Consider the following 20,377-nt stretch of genomic DNA (forward strand, 5'->3'; position numbering starts at 1 on the left):
GTCCACAAAAGGCACACAGTGGAGTGGGAGAGTGCAAATCTCATCTGCACCGTGCAGCAGGTTGGGGGGAGAGCATGCCTGCACAAGCACACAGAGCAGCATTGGGGTGGAGAAGGGGAAAGCATCTGTGCAGAGTGTGGCCCAATGGCTCACCTGGTGTTTCCTGCACAGCATGTGGCTCCCACTGGCATGGTCTCTGTGGATTTAGAAATTGGACAGCCCTGGCTTAAGCCATCAAAATGAAACTTGTTGATGCCTAGGCCTAACACTGACCATCTGCATAACACTGAGTTTTACCCATTAGGAACTATATTATATAATCTCAAAGCACATTTTAAAAGATAACACAAAGAAACAAACCATCAGTGGAAAATACATTGATCAGCTCCAACTTCTCCAAATATTTCTGTTGTGTCACCTTTGACACAAGGCAAGACATGCTCTTAGGTGTTTTTTAATCATCATACCTGTACATTTAGTGGTCACAGAAAGACAAAGCAGTATTACTTAAAAAAAAAGATTTGAAAAATAAGAAGTATTGCTTTTTCTCTGAAAACTACTTCCGTGTTGTTCCTGGCTTATGCTTAAATGAAAAGAACAGGTCAGGGATAACACAAAGTAATTTAAAGGACTTACACTGCAATACATAGGATTGCCCACAGCTACACCTTGCAATCACCCAGTTCATATTTTAGGTCCTGACATGAGAGTTCATAGTATTTTACAATTCTATGTTCCATGTCAGTGGCTGACTGTGGAGTTGAATATCAGTCCTATTTAAATCTGCAAGAAAATAGCTGCAGGTGACATAACCTTTCATGTAGTACCACTGTGTACATATACAAATAATTGAGGCTCTTGACCCTGTCTACGCACATACAACTGTAAGTACAAACTTGACATTTTGATACTGCTTGTAGCCTTTCCCGTTGTTATTTTCTGTTTCAATAATCCATTGCAGGTAGAAAAATGAAAGAAGGAAGCATGAATGATTAATGCTGTCAAGCTAAAATAATGTATTTAGAAAAATCTATAAATCTGTTATTTGTGGCATTTTAAAACTAAACACGACACTCTTTGGTGCCATTCAACCTATTTTACAGCAGATAAATGTAAAAGTTTTGCAGCAAAAACTGCATAATCCTTTGAACAGTGGCTTTAGCAGAGAAAGTTAAAGGGTCAGTGACAAAATTCCAGGTACGAATAAATATTAAACACCATGTTGAATATTCATATGTTCCTTAATATTCATATTATGTATAGGTATGATGCAAATAGAATTTCTATAATTTGAACCCACTCGTTTTGCACTTCCTTCCTCTCTCACTCTCATTGACAACACCTGCAAATTGGCCCAGATGTGAACTGGCATCTTATACATTCTTACGTGCTTACTTGTATCTAAATATTTTGATAAATATTCAGTGATTGCTTTTAAAACATTCAACATTTACTAACAATGGGACTTAGTCAGGTAATAAACACCCAGACACCAAATATTTTAAATGTTAGTAAATGTCTTTCTTCACATGGTGACCAGTGGATTCATGGGTGTATTAAAAACACCATTTCCTTTGCCTCACGAAGGGTGTGTGGACCTGAAAGCTTGCAAAGAAAAAAAACTGCAACTATTTAGTAGGTCTAATAAAAGATATCGCCTCTACCCCAAGAGTTTTGTCTGTCTGTACCCTTAGACCAAAACAGCTACAAACGATATCCCCATATTTTACAAATGCTGTGTTAGACAGCATGCTGCCTTTCACATTAGTCTGATTTTTATGTTATCACAATGACAAGGTTTAACATCCTACTGTATTTCATCCCAAAGTCAAGGCAATGGGAGTTTTTCTATTGACTTCAATGAGCTACAGATCATGTTGTTAATTAGATTCAGTGTGTACTTTCTTGTGAAACTGTGTGGTCAAGGGACTACCGAGGCCGAATATATATGAAGGATTCTGTCGTTAGAAAAATATTTTTTATTTTGTATTTTTGAGCACTAAAATTATACTGGTGCCATAAGCAGCACTGGGATAGCTTTTCTTCATCCCCAAATGACAATCAATGCAAACATTAGTATATAAACAAGATATTCTCTTTTAAAACACTAAGGGGCCTTTCATGCTAACAAGATGTTTTCTCACTACTTTGACAAGTGTGTACAACAAAGGCGTATCTATCTGCTAAAACATCTTGAAGATGTTATATTTGTTAGGTGCTCTAGCAAGTCATTTAAAATTAAACTTAATTTAATTAAGGTGATATTAGCCCAATTGTTTCATTTGATGAATCTGTAAAACCCAAACTGTGCAGCTCAAGTTTCAGGAGATAAGCGAATTAGTAATGCATGTAAATGATCATGGTTGTTGGCAGATTCAGAAAAATAATTAGAACCGGATCTGTTGTTTGTGGCAAATTTCACCTGAAGTCACAGCAACTAAACTGCTCTAGATGCTGCTGATTGTTAGATATCCACACCACGCTACAAGTGCGATTTCACAGTTCTAAGACAAAAGTTACTTTACTAGTTACACTACATTTTAACCACGCTGTTTGTTATAACATTTTCCATTTCCCTCTTATTCCTGGGGTCACAAGATCTCAGGCACATTGTAATTTCAGAGTCTTTTTAGCTCTATGGTTCTTAAAGATATAACACTGGATTTCATCTATGTAAAATAGATGAAATTTACTTCTTGGTACTACCAAAGAAGATAGCAGTTATTCTGTGGGATAAATATTATTTAAAGCCATTTAAAACTCAATGGCGCAAATGTCACTGGATGATTTAGGCCAGCAGGAATTGAAATTGGGGCCTTATCCAAAAACTGTGAAAGAAAACATATGAAAGAAGCAAATACAGACCAAAGTGAAATAATTCTTCTGAATGGCGTAGTTGTATTTTTTAAAATTCAAAATAAACAAAAATAGTTGACAGCATACAATTTGCGACATGAGTTTTCATATTCTTTCTTTTATTGCAGCTTGATCTAAAAAAAAAAGCAGAAGAATACTCATAATTACTTATGTCAGTTTCACTGGCTTTAGTTTGAAAAGCAACATCATCGGTGCACCTTGGGACAGACAGTGGACAGGTTGTTATTTATATTGCTGCTAGCATGTTCATCTGTTATTTAGTTTCAGCTGCTTCAGGACAGCAGGTGAAACCTAGAATAACAACTTTGCCATATATAAGAATGTAAGCAACAAAGGCAAAAAGATCCTAATCCAGTTTGCACTTGTATGCTGTTAGCATACACCTGAAATACAGAAATTTGCTTAAAGATGCTCCCATCATGCAGCCAATGGGGTTTAATAATTTTAAATTAACTAAACCCTTTCAGTATAAAATGTAATGGCTCTGTCAGAATCCAAGTGCAGAATGCTAATTTAGGATTTTAAATAATAATTCTGAATAAATGGAAATGTCATTAAAAGGAAGGGTTTTTTTTAAGTGCATAAAGGGACACCTTGAATTAATATGAGCCATTAAAGATACTCCTGGAGTGAGCAGCGACTTACAAATGTTGAAATCTTAAGCAAGGTAGAGAGAATTTACCTCACAAATGAAATATTCTGGGCAATAAACACCAACATGTTCCTATTGAAAATACTGTAAAAATCATCTGCATATTTTGCAAATAATACAGTTCATGGGAAGGAAAGCATATTGCTCCAGCCAGCATTTCCTGTTTTTTAAGTTAAGCCCCACTATGTCCCTCTTATAGTTTCAGCATGGGTTGTTAAAGGCCTACACATCTTAATTTATACATCTTCTCTCTTCCCCAACCCCTAGCAGTCCTTCATGCCCCATTCACCTACACTTACACATTTTCAGAAGAAAGGGTTCTCTGTGACCTTTTTGTCTTTAAGGTCTTTTTGCGGTAGATAGAAAGCCACCATTATCCTTTTCTTGCTTGCATTCCTCAGGGGGGAAATGGCAGCATGTCAGAATAACAACAGAATGTGACTATTCAAAAAGGATGGGCCTACATCGCTGAATAAGCAGCAGCAGATACTGGCGCAGGATCTAGAAGCCCATAAAAGATATGAACAACTTCCCCCTGCTTCCCTTCACCTTACTTCTTGCATAGTTCCTGGACCATCAGTTCAACAACACTCAAATTCTTCTATTACACCTAACATGAATAGCCTTTTAAGCTGATGTGGCAAAATTCAATATTGAGGTTCAAGGTTCAGACTCTGCTATTGATTCTTGCTGGGTGCATGGTCACAAATCTAGACAAAAATAATGGTGTTAGTCCTTTCCTTTAAAGAAGTAAATTATGTATGCAAGCTAAATTTGAATTGCTATATAGGTTGTAAAGCCTGGCATTCAAGAAAATTCCAGAATCTAGTGTCTGTTTCTTTTCGCCTTGTGATACTGTTCTTAATGACAATATATTTTCCTAAAAGATTCATATCTTGCTCAGTGCATGGGATACAGTATATATATTTTAAATGAAAGTTATAGTTCTAAAGAACAATCAAGAGACCTTTCCATACCCATACTCTTTTGTGCCACCCTACTTTGCAATGTTTTAATGTAGAAACAATAATCTGCATGTTTTGAAATTAAAAATTCGGAGCAAATTATGGATTCTGCTGAAAAGTAGTTGGTATAGAACTACACTCTGAAAGGATTACTATCAGTCTGACAGCAGCATTCAACCTGATTTTCTCATGTTCTTACAAGCAAAGTAAAAGCTCCAAAACAGTAACCTAAAATTGAAAAAAACTCCAATAAAATTAATATCTTACAAAAGTAGAAACCTAGAATAAGATAAAACAAAGCAGATAGTTCAAGCTTGTATTTCTACATAGTATCCTTTTTTTAAATTTCAATATTGTCTTAAAATTACTTTGCCATAATCTGTTCATTAAATTCACTGAGCTATAATCTAATGCCAGACAATTTCCTCCCCCTAAAATACTATTAAAACATATGGGAAAAAAACCCAAAACACAATCTGTGGCAGAATGCCACCTCTGTCTCTCCCCAAAAACTCTGCTATGTGCCAGTTTGGTTAACATGGTGCCTGTAGAGGGCAGACATCCCATCTCTTTAGCTAACCCTGAGTTGCAACCTGAGTTGAATACATTCCTGAGAGAGGTGGAAGACTGCTTCCTCTGCCTATGTGACTGGCATCTCATACCTAGGTGGGGGGCTTAGGCTCTGTGGCATCTCTAGTGGACACTGTGAGTACCGTACCGCACCCCCTTTGACCGGAGCACCCCCCAACTCACCTGCCATGACTTGTTGTTACTGGATGAAAGGAGGTGTTCAGTGGTGTTCCTCTTCTGGGGTGACCTGGTGACGGAAGTACTCACATTCATGCCATGGTGGTCCTTGGGGCTCCACCTCCCCTACACCCTGTCCAATTGCCAACCATTTAGATGTTCTGCTGGTTGCTCCGCCAATCTCTGTGAGCCCCCTTTGTAATGGGGGTGGTCTGGCATCTGCTGCAGGCAACCAACTAGTTGCCTAGATGTTATCATTAGTGGAGCCACAGTCTCTGATCCTAAAGGACTGCACTCCTTGGTTTCTTGGCATCTTTCCTCCCCCTTCTCAGGAGAGGGATGCTCGCAATAAATTCTAAGGTTGCTGGGCTGGGGATGGTCAGTCCCTAGCCTAATGCCTGACATGCCCCCTCCACCTCAGTAGTGGAGCAGTGTCTGCTCTGCTGCCCTCACCAGCCTTCAGAGCTGCTGGGGCTGCCTGACCTGCATGCTTCTTACTGGCTCATTCTTACTCCCCACCTTTTGCTCCTGCCAGTTTCCATCAGGGCTTTTAAATTTCCCATGGTGGTGGCATCAGCTGCTGCAATCAGCTGGGTGCCACTCCAACCATGGATCAGCTGTTTGAAGAGCTGGTGAAACACCAGCTCATGCAGCCACAGCTGCACAGCTGTGGCCATGGCTCCAGCTCCATCCTAGGTCCCACTCCCAAAGGTAAGTCTCCCAGGATGTGGGGGCCTGTTTGTTTACTTCGGGGCACTTGGGGTTACCCCCAGCCCCCTTGGTGCCTGTGGGGCTTCTTACTGCCACAGGCTCCCTATTGTTTTAGGCAATGCCAGTCTACCTGGCAACCAGTGATGCATTTCAAATTGGTTGGCTGGCAGCCAACAGGTGCTGGCCTCCATTGGACCAGGTAAATGAGATCATAAGTTAAGGACTGTCCAGGAGGAGGAGCAGTAGCCATGATGAAAACTTAGAAGCTGGATCATCTGAAACTTGCTGTCTCTTGAAACTCATGATTAATGAACCGCCTGCCTCCAGAGGGAAAATCCACCTGCCTCTGGATGATACTCGTGAGTAAGCTACCTGAGATCTAACTAGATATATAGCTTGCAGTAACTCAGATGTGTGATCAAAGGCTACCCAGCCACCCTGTTTGCTTTGTGGGATTTCTTTGATATTACTCTACCCTGTACCCTATTTCAAACCTACTCCTTGTAACCAATAAAGTTCTCCTTTGTACCTAGCATGGGAGACTTATTGGGAGAGGGTTTAGATTATGCCTTGGGGTCCCCTTGGTTTGGCTAACTAAAGGAGACCACTATTTGTGCTTCAGACTAAGGGAAGCACCCCAAGTTCTTGAAGTGGGTTGAATACCCCCAAGGGCTACTAGGCCAGTGTTTCCTGGGGGGCACAGAGCCAGGATCAGTCCAGACCCTGGGTGGTAGTCACTTTACCCCCAGGCTAGCAGGTGTGCTCCAGGAAGGGGGGTGGCCAGACATGAGGTGCCCCCAGGGAGGCACTTGGATTTGAAAGTAGTCAGACACAGTAAGGTGGGTGGCTCAGTGCAGGAGCACCGTCTACTGGCCCACCACACACTCCATCCTTCACTTCCAAAGTGGACTGAATTCTACACCTCATACTAGCATAGTTGAGAAAAATATGGACATCCTGCAGCTAAGCAGTACTGTGCTGGGACTGCTCTTCAGTGTTCACTTTCACAATCATCCTAGCTAGGGCCCAGACCTGCCTAGCCAAGACCATTTTTTTTAATTACAATTTTCTGAAATCTGGAGATACACCCATATATTGGAAAAGATTGATTTATAGGCTGGCAATGTGTACATTTTTATTAACTCTAGAACCATAACAGAAAGAGCTTTTCTGGAGACTGGAGACATGAAGGCTCTGCAAGCATGAAAAGTTTCTAAAAGTATCAGAGAGGGAAGGTAAAGTGCATCTGCAGGGGTTAGGATGACCAGCCACGTGGCTAGTATACTTTTCATGGAAAGATATACATAAAAAGTAGACAAAAGATTTAATCAAATCTCTGAATCTAAGCACTCTTAAACTTCAAAGTAGTTTTGGATCCATGTCTCAACTGTACAATTTGACCTATCTCCAAGAGAGATAAGTAAACCTGACTAGTACAGCACTAGAAATAAGCAGCAACTCAAGCATTCAGAGGTGCACAGATACTTAAATAACCACTTCTCAGATCCAATATCCCCACACACTCATTGAAATGAATTGGGAAGACATTAAGGTAATGGAGAGAGAGGCAGAATGGGATGTTTCTTTTTCATGGTCTTTTAGGTAAGACTTTTCAGCTGCTTAAACATGTCTAAAAATAACCAACGAGGAGACCCTAATCACAGATGTATAACAAGTCTTCGTTATTTCCCATGTGTTTTCCTCCATGTTTTTAAGCAATTGCTGGGTGTTCTTAGGAATATACTGAAGGAAATACTTGAGTGATGTACCCATGATAATCCAGGAAATATGTAGTTGGTCCAATACAAGTTATCACTCACAAAAATTTTGCTTCTGGAAGCAATAAATTACTCTTAATCTACTCACTCCTCTCAGCCTGTTCAATTCTTCACCTTAGGCTATATATGCCCCAGATTCTAGGGCCATAGTGACTGAGTAGCAATGGGAGGAACTGGGTAGCACAGTCATTCTTGGTCAAAATAGCGGGGTTTGGTCTTTTTGTTTACATGTTACAGTATTCAAGAATCATGAAGGATCTACTTGACTGTCTTCAATAAACATGTTTGAGAAAGCCAGCAAAATACACTGCCCAGGAGTCCCAGGAGCATTACAACCCAATGTTGTATTCTTCTCCAGCAGATCTCAAGCTGCTCTTCTGTAGAGCTCTGTCTCCAAACTAATTAAGCACAACGAAAACTTCTGGGGTTGGCAGATTCAGGGACTAACCTTGAACCCAATGATGATTTCCATTTGGCACTTATGAGATACCTGCCCCTACTTTCACACTCACAGGCCTTGCAACTATACCATTTTTCATCCATTCCTGTTTTGGTGCTTCATATATTTAGCCATTTAGAAAATGGTGGGATGAAACAGTGAGGCACTTAACAAAAGACAATGAAGGGCAGCTATCAGCATAGTCTTCATAAGATGAAGAACTAAGGGAAGTAAAGCTCATCAAAATAGCCCATCTTAACAATGTGAAAGACATATCTCAAAAACACAGCCTCCCTGAAACTGTCTGACATTCTTCAATTAAGTCTTACTCTGTCTCTACCAGGATTTTAATAAATACATAATTGATTACAGACAAAGCTCTACCACTACTGCTGTCATTAGCAGCATGCAAGAGTGATGTTGACTGGAAAGAATATTGAAAAATGAAATAGTTTTTAATATTCATCTTAATTTCAGGTCAAATAAACTCCTTTCAAGGCTCCGCTGCACTCTCAGCCATGGTCGTTGCTAATTACTAGAACTTGGGTTCCAGTTACTGTGTGTTTCCTCCATGCAATCACAATGATTTTTTGTTGTTTTGTTTTGTTTTATCTTACTTTACTCATTGACTTCAGCAAACCTTTGGGGGAAGAACTGAGGACTGCTATAGCAGCTTTTAAATTGACTCTTGTATTAAGAATGTTATGTTTTTTATATTCGCTCTGAAAGGGTAATATGAAACTTATGAAATATTTACTAACTGTGATGCATAAACAACAAATCACCTCTTTTCCATTAAATATTTTTGTGAAAGATATTTTTAATAAAATACTGCAGCTTGCAATTTAATTACAACGAGTAATTAAAACTTAGAGGATAATCATTTTTGGCAAAAAGTCAGTTTTTGTTAAAATTTTAAGATAGAAAAAAGATGCATATTATGACCATAATACTGTTAGTAATTAAGATAAATGCATCAATTATTAAAGATGCAAACATGTCAAGCAAGCATAACTAATTATTTGAGCATGTTAACAGTTGTTTAATGTTAACAAGCAGTGAATTATTAAAGACCCCATGTGTCACATTTTGGACTGCATAAAATATAATGTTCTGGAAGGGTTTATGATTTTCAGGTTTTGCTTAGATCTTCTCAGTCAGATAAGCAATAAATTTAAGATAACTTGCATTTAAACTGTATTTCTAAAATAATTAGCTGTAATTGTGTAATGAAATGTTATATTTCTCAGTTTATGAAGACTTCAGAATTCAGTTAAAATGACCAATATACATATAAAACCTATTTGATGAACTAAAATAATGAAGTGGGAAATTTCCAATCTTATTTTTGTGTAAGTTCTTCGTAAAAGACAGAAACAATAGTGTAGGAGTTTAAAGTATCATAATGCCAAAACCATAGGAAAGAATACACTTTATGCAAGAGGCTGTTGATAGAGGTACCTGGCTGCATATTTCAAATGTTTTTATATAGGATGTTTTTATATAGACCTTCTAAAAGACAATATGCACTCAAATGTTGTAACCACATGCTAATTAAGGCACTTACATGAATCATACTCAGAGCAAAGGTTTAATAGTAGTTGGTTTTATTGTAAAACAGCAACTTTTGTTATTTTGGGCATAAGCCAAAGATCAAGGAATCTCATTTGCTTTTTATACAAAATGAAGAGAGGGTAGTGATTCTCCATATAGTTCTTAACATTGTCCATGTAGCAGGACTACTCATAGTTATGGCCTCTTCGAACCAGTGCCAGAAGCCACTACTTTCTACCTGTGACAAACCTCAGACATAGGAAGCCACAATGTAATACTGCAACCAACCCCAAACAGGATAGATACCTTCTGGAGCATGTGGTAGGTACAGGCAGCAGAGCAATTAATCACCCCAACAATTCATTACCTATACCTAACGGGGCCCTTGACACCTGGACCCAAGTTAGGGTATGCCACAAATATATTCTCCAGTCCTGGTCTCTGAATTAATGCAGGGATGAACAGGGACCTGTAAAATCTTTTCACTTTCTGCACTCTTAGCATAGGAATCACCCACAACCTGAAGTACAATAGTGGCACCAGTGAAACCATAGTTAAATCCAATATCATCTTTCAGAATAGATGTAGAAGCAAGGTAAAATGCTTCTGCTGCTGCTATTTTTAGTACACTGATATGGTATACTGCTCTCTTTCCTCCACTTAGAAAATGCAACAAATCAAACACACACAAAAAGCCAATCAAACACAAAAGAAAACAGGAAGGGAGAAAAGGCTATTTTTGCAGCATAGATGTAAGGGAGAAGTAAGATTTTGGCAAAAGGGTTTTCAAGTATTTACCTCACTTTGCTTACCCTCAGCTGAGAGCACCTTCAATTACTCCCAAAAGTAGGTCCAGTGAAACAGCTACTTACAGTTTGCACAGCTGCCTGTTAACACCTGCTTGTGAACCATCAAACATATCTGGAAAGTTCAAAAGCAACTTAACTCTACAGTGGTGAAAACTTTCATTATAAAACCTGAAACCTCACCCACTCTGGTTTGGTGCAGGTCTCAGTCAGAAATTAAAAGGGGCCATAGAGTGGAAAAAGGGTCTTAGACTCTTGAGGTGAAACAAAGGCCATGCTCTCTTCCTGTATGTGGCCAAGTGTAAGGCTTTTATAAATGTATGTTCAAAAGTCCATTTTGAGTTCGTTGTGAATCTCAGTGGAAAGATCACATTTTCCACAATTTCCTCCTCTAAGAAGTTAGGGTACCTATACAATTGCTCCAACATGTTCTAATTAGAACACCCTACCCTTGCTGCAGCATCACATGTATAAGCCCCCGTGGGTTTAAAAATGGCCACTGGAGTGCTTTAACTGAAGCTTGTCAAATGACCTTTAGTTAAAACATCCCGCAATCATTTTTAAATGCACAGGAGCTCAATAAACATGAAGCTGCAGTGTTTTAATTAGAGTGGCTCTCCCGGAACGGCTCTAATTAAAATCCTCCTTCAACCCCCAGCATGTATATAAGCACCTTTAGCTCCCCAGTATAAATATGCTGCTACATCAAAAGACAGACTGCTGGTTGAACTGAGTAGGCTGGTGATGGAGGGGCATTAATAATACCAACTGGAACTGATTTTCAACAGAGAAAAGCTGTGCTTATCTGATCTCTATAATTACTCTTTTAAAGCACAGGCTTCCCCATCACAAAATTGCATAAACACTTCCACAGAAGGGCTCATAAGATTTGACTAGTTTCTGAAAGGACCAATGAAATACTTGTTTGTGGCAACATATTCCTCATGAATTTGTTAATGTTCTTCAGGCTTTCTGAGATCCTTAGATGAAAGGTTCTCCATGCAAATACTGGGTTGGTAATTGCCCTATTGGCTTTTTACTGTTTGCATAATGTTTAGCGTTTCACTTTTCTGTTATTTTTTTAATCCATTCCCTTCAATAATTAGAGAGATGTTTTAGTCACAAAATGGAAAGATAACCCTGAGTTTTGAAAGTCTTAAAATTTCAAGGGTTTTCAAGGAACAACATGCAGTCATATGGGCAAAAAAAAGTAGTCACAACAAAGACATAGCTTATCTGCAGTAACCAACCTTTGTGCCACAACCAATCAAAGCTCCAAAGCGGGATTCAAGGTGCCAGATAGAGCAGCAATCTGATAGACCCCTCTCCCCACCCCCAAGAAAGCCCTTTAATATCAGAAAGCCAGTCATCTGAAATGCAATTGGAGCTAATAAATCCAAGCTATGCAGGGAGCACAAGGACCAAAGGCAGATTCACTAGTGGAAAGACACTGATAACTAAATAATAAAAAGTTAGAAGGCCAACACCTCAAAGCCAGGGCATCCTTGGAATTCCAGGGCCTTTGGAGGACAAGAAAATCTTTTCCAGATAATGTACTGTCCTCACCTGCACACAAAGGAAGTTGGGGACCCTATCGGTCTTCTTTTTAGTCTATCTTACTTAGTATTTTTCCCCCAATTTTTCTTCCAGCTTCTAGGTGACCTCCCTCCTGTGACAAGGTCTCTCCATGATGACAGTGAGCTCTGATGATAATGTAGGTAACATTCAGACTGAGACCAAGTGCTGCAGAAAGCTATATTTCACTCCTGACCTTCAGCTCCCCCTCTAGTGCAATGCACACATTATATTTCCTTTCACTCATGGCAAAACCAGTGAAACAATGCCAGCTGAAATAAGTGACATTTCTTTAGCTGGGTTTCAGAGATGAATAAAATAGTTTTGCCAGTTCCACTGTAGGTGTGATAGTTGCCACAATGCTCTGTTTAGCTCGCATTAGATATTATGGTAACTACCTAACAGCAAGAAGGAAATGAGCACGGGGCAAACTCTGTCTGTAGGATGTTCTAATATAGTTGAGGCTCATACAGAGTATAGCGTATTCCCCACTAAATGTCCCCCCCACCCTCCGTGTCACTGAATCATCAGAAATAACGAATGATGAAAAATGTTGAAGTTCCAAAGTGTTCGAATCTGTAAATTGTGGGTCCTTATCTTTAATACCAACCACTGAATTAGAGAGTAGCGCTGGCATTACTCCAAATGTATTCCTTTATGTGTCAGGTCTGAATCTCTTCATATGTTAGGGTAGAGCTGCATGTACAGTAGTTTCTTTACTTCCAAGGCGTTTTTACCATCTGTTTCTATTATGGGAGTTTATGGCACAGAATACCTCAGACACTACAGTATCTGTTTCTTTTCTCTGCTGCAGTTATGGTGCTGTAGCACTTTATGAACAGAATGATAAAACATAGAGCCTTCTGAATTCCTCCCCCCACTCCCCAGGTTTTTTTTTTAACACATTGCAGAAATGGAAGGATTTTTTTTACAGTTCACATTATTAAGAAGTGATTTGAAAGAAAATTAGGAATTTATCAGGAAATGTAAATGCGACTACCAAGCAGCTTTTTGAAATCCTTTAATCATATCACGATTAAGAAAGTTTTCATATTGTTGCGTCTACTGGTGTACTTCAGAATGCAGAATTTTGGTATAATCTAAAATTTGCCTGGGGAGTAGGGAGGGAGGAGGGAGGGCATTCTCTGTATAGACAGTCTCCCATCTCTATACATTAAAACCTTGTGCTAAAACAGAGATTCTACAAGGCCTTTGCTCAGTAGCTTTTTAAGAGCAACGTTTCACAGTTTCTCTCACACAAAATCAAAGCATTTACTTCTTAAAGCAGAATGGCATCGATATACTGACACCCCACCTTATACAAATGGCAAACACTTCATTCTTCTAAGAGAAAAACTGTTTCTGCTTTGAACTTTAGAGAGCCATCTTGTGATCTGAATAACCATTATTTGTATGCAAAAAAGAGCCTTCATTTTAAACGACATTTAAATGGTGAGTGTTTGCAATCATCCTCATTGTCTATGTACAATAAGGGTGCAGAGTTGTTATACACTTCTTTAAAAAAACTGAGGGAATGCAGGCTTTTGGGCAGAGATTAGATAGGTATGGATTTGGCAAAGAAATCAGATTTAGATACAAAGAAATATCCTATTTGCCCGTGGCTGGGCTGATCACATGGTGACCATCTGGAATTTAGATCAAACCTTCCATAAAATACAAGGGACCACAGTTCTGCAGCACTCTCAACAATAAATTAATATCTGTGCTGGAAGTACTGCAAGAAAATGGTGATAAAGGAGACAAAAGCCACATCTCACATACTCCAATTGCACTCCATTTCCTGGGGTTTCTTCACTTTTCCCCCCCATTAATATAAACATTACATGTGAAACATAGTGAAAGCAATAAAAAATAAAGGGCAATTAGAGCCAGGTTCCAGCATTAAGACAGGAGGGGGTGGGGGAAGGAACAAAAATACGGGTCCTGATGGCCTCTTCCTGTTCTCATTTTTTTTAGTGATCTTCTGACCTTGATTAGGCCTGCAAACTTTCATGCAAGGCTTGAGATGAGTCATATATTTGGAAACAAATAGTAGGAGGAACACTAGCAAACTCCAGAGCATGCGAAAGATTGTTTGTTAGTGGTATTTCCTCCATTTCTGAACCACTCTGGCACCACATATTTGCCTCCAACATGTTAATAAAATACCAGCTTTCATCTCCAGGTTCAGCTCTTCCAAGCAAACAAGCAATTCCTCCACTAATAAAAGATAAGATTACTAAGGGAGATACTGCTACGGAAAACTGCTGGTTGGTGAACATGACAGCATTCTTGGAAGTATTTCTCATGGTAGCACTGCTGTTCAGCACACCCACAGTTATACAGCTGCTTTGAGGGGACCCTTGTGGATTGCTTATGTCTCCACTTATTTTTTCCTCAAAGCAAACACGGCCAGATTTTCAAGAGAGTTCAGAACCTGGGACCTTCCACTATGACACTGATAGCCGTGGTCCAGTGGCTCCTGTTCTTTTGAAAATACAGCCCGAACTTGCAGGCTTTTTGAAAATAATTTCCACAAAACTTAGGCTTAACAGATCCATTAGCACCATAATAAGTACTTGCTTGAAAAGGCTTGAGTAATTTACTTTGAAGATTTTTTCCTTCGTATTTATATAGAACAAAATGTGGTCTTTATTCCTTAGCATCCGAGGCAGGGGCAGGGGGGATCCCAAAGGTTTAATGCAAAGGATCTTGGTCCGTGCTGCCAGCAATTTGTACCAGAACTGCACTTGAGTGAGCCTTTTATAGACATGCTGATATGGAAGGCGTGCTTTCCCCAAGCTAGATTAGACCATTGCATATCTATTAAGACATCTGTTCAGATTTAAAGTCCCATGGAATAGACATGCCATTTTCAGGCATCCCAGATGAAAATGAAAGGTGATTGCTTTCCAGGCCAGGACACCAAAATGGATATGCACTAATTTGGCCCCACAAAGTGAAACAAATTCTTCCTACTGACAGTTGAGAAGGAGGAGGGGAAAAAAGACTCAATTAGGAGTGAGGGAGGGACAATAAAAGATGTCTAAGGGAAAAATACTAGGTGCTACATGTTACAGTTCCACAAATGAAGTACTCAGGATACTAAGTTTTAATTTAGTGTGGATATGTAATAAAAGGTGTGATTCCAAGTCTCCTTCATCTCTTATTAAAGGAGAGTTATGAATTACTGCATGTTAGTCAACAAATTCCTTGCAGTGGAAGATGTGGTCAAAGAATAAATTTAAAACTAAACTAAACTAAAAAAAACCAAACATTAAAGGCTTTAACTCCCCCAACACACAAACATTGCCCCCCCCCCCAAGCACCTATCAGTTCATTTGTAGTTTAGGTTAAATAAGTGGTTATGGCTTTCTTTTTAGATCAATACATTATTTCAGTAATAGAAATACTAATGTCCTTAAATCTATTTTTTTCCTGAAAATCATCAAAAAAGGCTCTTCTGGATTAGGTCTCCCAACAAACCGCTTTAGTTATGTGTCAGGGAAGCCTCAGTCTCTCGTTTGTCTCTTTTCGGAGAGTGAAGGAAATGCTTATTGGTACTGTACTTTAACTCTTAGCCAATGGAAAGCAATGTTGCACCATTTATCTCCTGCTGACATATTTTTATGTAAACTGTTTCAAAGGGAAGAGATTCACATATGTTTTATGAACTCCCCTAAAGTACAAATAAAAGGCATCCAAGGTTCAAAGAGTTAAATTAACCAAGAGTTTCCCTCTTGATGCTAACCCCCCACCCTAAGCCCCTATTCTCTCTCAGGGCTATGCTTGATTTATAGTGTGATCCATCCCTGTTGGGAGTTGACAGTCACTTTCATTTTCTTGTATTTTTTTTTCCTCTCACTGCCAAGGTCACAAGAGAAAGGGCCCTCCAAGTTTTCTGCATTCGTCCTCCTTCACCCTTCCACCGCGTTGGCCTCATGAATCATTCCGTCTTCACATTGAACTCCTGATGCTTCTCTTCCACCAAACTGCCCGACTTCCGCAATTTTTCTTCATTCTCACTAACAATTTGGTAATGAAATATTGATTTTTAGTTAGATTCAAATAGATGTTATTAAGTTTGCATTGATAAATCGTTCCCTTTCTCAGGCTGGAAGTACCTCAGTCAAATTCTAACTGCGCTTTCATACCTGGTGATGTATTAATTTGACATATTTGTCACCCAGGCTGCCTGGCTCAGAGTTAGAGGAGGGTGTCTATCCTAATTGCTGCTATTTCACAGAGAAGGGTAATTCTAGCTGATTTGTTCCAAGGATTTTTAGCCCTACAATAAGGGCTAGGTAAATATTTTCTGGGAGATTTTTAATTAAAAAAAACACATTCCTCCTATGTAGGTTTTTAGCAATCCAAAACATTCTAGGCCAATTAATTTAAATGGGTTTTGGTGCATTTGGCTAATTGAACTATATAAGATACCAACAGTATTGTTTTAGATTTAAGAAAAAGATAGAGAGATAGACAGAAACCAGAAAGTTGTTTTTTTTTGTAAAGCCTGGTCTCAGTGGAAGCTGCTGGGTGGTGAACTTCTTCAGAATTTGGCCCTAAAAGGGATCAACAAAATAAATTCTCTAAGCCAGAGCTGAAGGTGGGAAAGGGCAATATAAGGAAGCACATGTTATGCTGACCCTGAATTGTACTGGACCTGTATATGGAATAGTTGAGGTTCCCTGACGCCCATTACCTCTTTTGGCCAAAACTGTGATCACAGATCTGAATGCAAGCAAATTAAATCAAAAGAGAGAAACACCACCTGATTACTCAGAACACATACTTGTTCACTCTGAAACACATAAAACACATTTTCTGCCATCATAAAATGCAGCTACTGTACAGCTTCATAAACACCTACTTTTGTATTTATACTTGGCCATGGCATTTTGTTAACAGCACATAATGGCTTAGGTCAAAGTTCAAAGAAATTTAGCTCAGAGCTAGCTGAGAGAAAGATATAGACATATTTTTATTCCTGCTGTATAGACATTCAGTGTAACAATCAGTATCAAATTACACACAACTCAGTTTAAAAAAAATAATTTGGGGGTTGTGACTGCATCATTCAGGTTTGAATTTCAAATGGGCTGCAACTTGATCTCTCATTCTACAGATGAGGTCTCACACCTGTAAAAAATCCACCTTTTAAATATCTCTTGCAGTAGATACCCAAAATATCTGATTTGTGCAGAAACTATTCACATATACCTCCTTATACACTATTAATGAAAAAGTGACAGGCATAAACTTGTGTTCACTAAAATAGAAGCAGGCCCCTGTTTCATAGAAACAGTGAAATGGTAGTCACTGGAGTAGGACTGTGCACCATGACCCATCATGTAATAGGGGAACTGACTTTGTCATCCTGATACATTTCTAGAGACAGAAGTGAGGAAATAAAGTCCAAGTTCTTATCTCCACAGCCTTTTATTTTGAAAATCATTTGCCATTAAAGAAAAGGATCATCTTTGGAATTAGCTGTAAAAGGCACATAGATACCTCCAATTTTACCATTAACGTCCTGGTATTTTTCAACCAGCAACATCACATTTTAAAGATTCAAAGTTTTTCACAAAAAAGTGATATACTTCTTACAAAGATCCTTGAATGTTGTTGTTTTGCTTTGTTTTTGACCAGCTTGTGTATTTTACTACACAAACAATGTTACTATGTTATTTGCAGTATTGGAGGATTAATGGAAAGTTCAAGGGGATACATAGAACACTTTAATGGCATTATGGTCTTGAACTCTGCACACAACTGTCTGCTACATTAGCTAAAATTTAAAAAAACCCAACACCCTCAAACAATAAAAAAAGAAGGTTCTTAAATTATCTGGGTTTAGGGATTTAAATGAATGAGACTGTGTATGCTGAGAGGTGGGGGAGAAATATATGGATTCATTTATAAAGACTATTCTTTCTTTCGCATCTTTCCACTAAAATACTTCTAGGGATATTTAATACTATGGCCAGGTAGAGACATTACACTTTTACTGGTATAAGTGATTGGAAACCAGCCCATACCCATAACAGAACAGAAGTTCACCACATAAAGAGTGGTTTAAAAATGACAGAACCCAGTCTAAGATTTGCCCCCTCCCACCAAAGGGCAAATGTGTGTACAGAAAACCATGCAAGTTAGATCAGTTCCGCCTCAGGCATTTTGAATGCCTGCACCTAGGCTATAAGTAATTATCAATCCACTTCGGAATGACATTACCTTATTTATATTGTCTTTGAAGCTTCTGCTGCTTTTATTGTTACTGATATCAAAAGGGAATATAAAAAAGAGTCACTTAATCACTAGGCTGTGGTGAGTTCAGCATTCAGAACAGTTTGTAAGATGCACATGGGAAATGAGTCATTTCCTGGAAGCATTAAACTTTGTAAGTTATCAAACCTGTTGTAAGTCAATTATTTTTCTTAACTAAGTTTGCTAGTAATGACAATTGCTAGAAGGAGTGTGTTGTATAGAACTATTTCTATCAGATATTATTAAACTGGGAGAAAGCAAGAAACCTGGTATGAAGCATCTCATGTAAAAATCACAAAAGCAAGAAAATTCAAAAGCAAAGCTAAAATGCAGAACCTGCTGTCTGTCCTTAACTCACCTCAGCTTGGACCATGAAAAACCCAGTGAATTAACTAAGCTCAATGTAAGTGTGACGGACACACTGCTAGAGCATGTTATTAGCTCAATCAGACAAATATGCACTTAGGGAACTTTAAAAATGTGCACTGGCTAATCCTGACTGTAATGGGTCTTTGGGGGCATCAAGATAAATACATATGTTAATGTAATACAAATTATTTAGGGATCATTCCTACTATGCTAGACCTATGTGTCGGTACTGAACCCCACAATCACTGGAAAAGAAATTCTGCCTCTAATGGTTTCAGCCTCCTTCACTAATTGGGTCAAGACTACAAACAAGTTACTTAAGGTGTTACTGTGTGTATGGACAGGGTATGATGCTCCTTTGACAGTCTTTTATTAGTCACAGGAGGATAGGGGTAGCCATAGATTGCAGCTCACTGAACACTCAGCAAAAAAAAAAAAGCTAAAAAATAACAAAGACAACTCTGTTGCTTCCTCTTGATATAAGTGCAATTTGCTGGCACAAAGCCAGCCCAGCAGCTCTTGATGATGATGAAGTGGAACATGGGTGGGTGGGCAAGGCTGTGAGATGGCTGCTCTTTCTATCTCAAGATATCCTCAGAATCCACATGCAAGGAAGACTTTTACAAGAAAAACGCAGACCTGAGCATGCAGGATTAAACTCACCTACTTTATCCCCTTATCCCAAGAAACACCTACTTCTGGGGGAAATACAACAGGCAGGGTGCAGGCTCTAGGCAATATTAGTAATAATGGCCATGTGTAGACGAAACAAAGGGCGTGTGTGCTCAACACTTTAAAGGGGTACTTTTGCACCGCTTTAATAATGTCAGTGTTTGCATGCCTTGGTGGAGTATTGTGCATTAATTCCAGCCACTGTAGGAAATTTGGCAGCGTAATGCACCTTAAATGACTTGGGATGCAGCAAACTAACTGCACAGAGGCCCAGTGCTTCTCTCTGTGGCTGCAGTGCCCCCCCCCGGGACTGTCCAAGCCGGTGTCTCCGGGGTGGGGGGGGGCGCCGCTTTTGCAGAGGGAAGCACCAGCCCCCCCGCAGCCCAGGGACCACTCTGCCCAGTGGCAGCTCGCCCTCCTCTCCCTGCTGCCAGAGAGGTAGGTAAGTCAGCAAGTTGTGTGCATGACATGGGGGTTTAATCGACCCTAAATTGAAGCGGTATTTTAAAAACCCACCGCTTCAATTTAGGGCTCCCGTTTCATCTATACATGCTCTGTACATGCTCATCACACTACCTATGTGTCATGTTGATATTTTTACTGATAATTAATTCAAAGCCTGGACAGTGATGTACACATAATACATTTACTCTGGCCTTAATGAGACCTGAGCCAGGAGGCTTTGATGGTAAACTGAACAGAACATCCAACCCTGTTCAACATAATGTAAACCTAAGTAGAGACAGAATTATAGTTAAATTATTTAAACGTCTCAGGAAATCAACTAATTCTCCATTCTTGCCATCATGATTGGAAATTAGGCATGCTGTACTTTACACATCAATAGCCAGTAAGTCCAGCTTATGAATATGCTAGTAACAAATCCAAACAGAAAGGAAAAATCTACCAGAAAGAGTTAACTATACTAAAATTTGAGTTTCTTTTTAACTTCACCATCACTA

At 39.1% G+C, this 20,377-nt stretch overlaps 1 long non-coding RNA gene across 1 annotated transcript in view; it reads left to right on the plus strand.

Moving 5' to 3' along the window:
* The window catches only part of LOC149857185 (uncharacterized), a 310,115-nt gene extending 291,662 nt beyond the window's left edge, over positions 1–18,453 (plus strand). Inside the window, exon 5 of the long non-coding RNA XR_016444132.1 lies at positions 15,977–18,453. This is a non-coding gene — a long non-coding RNA (uncharacterized LOC149857185). The remainder of the gene's footprint in view (positions 1–15,976) is intronic.
* Positions 18,454–20,377: the final 1,924 nt, after the last annotated feature.

Source organism: Crocodylus siamensis, chromosome 9 (genome assembly GCF_052110815.1).
Source record: "Crocodylus siamensis isolate JL-2025a chromosome 9, ASM5211081v1, whole genome shotgun sequence".
Classification (NCBI taxonomy): domain Eukaryota; kingdom Metazoa; phylum Chordata; order Crocodylia; family Crocodylidae; genus Crocodylus; species Crocodylus siamensis.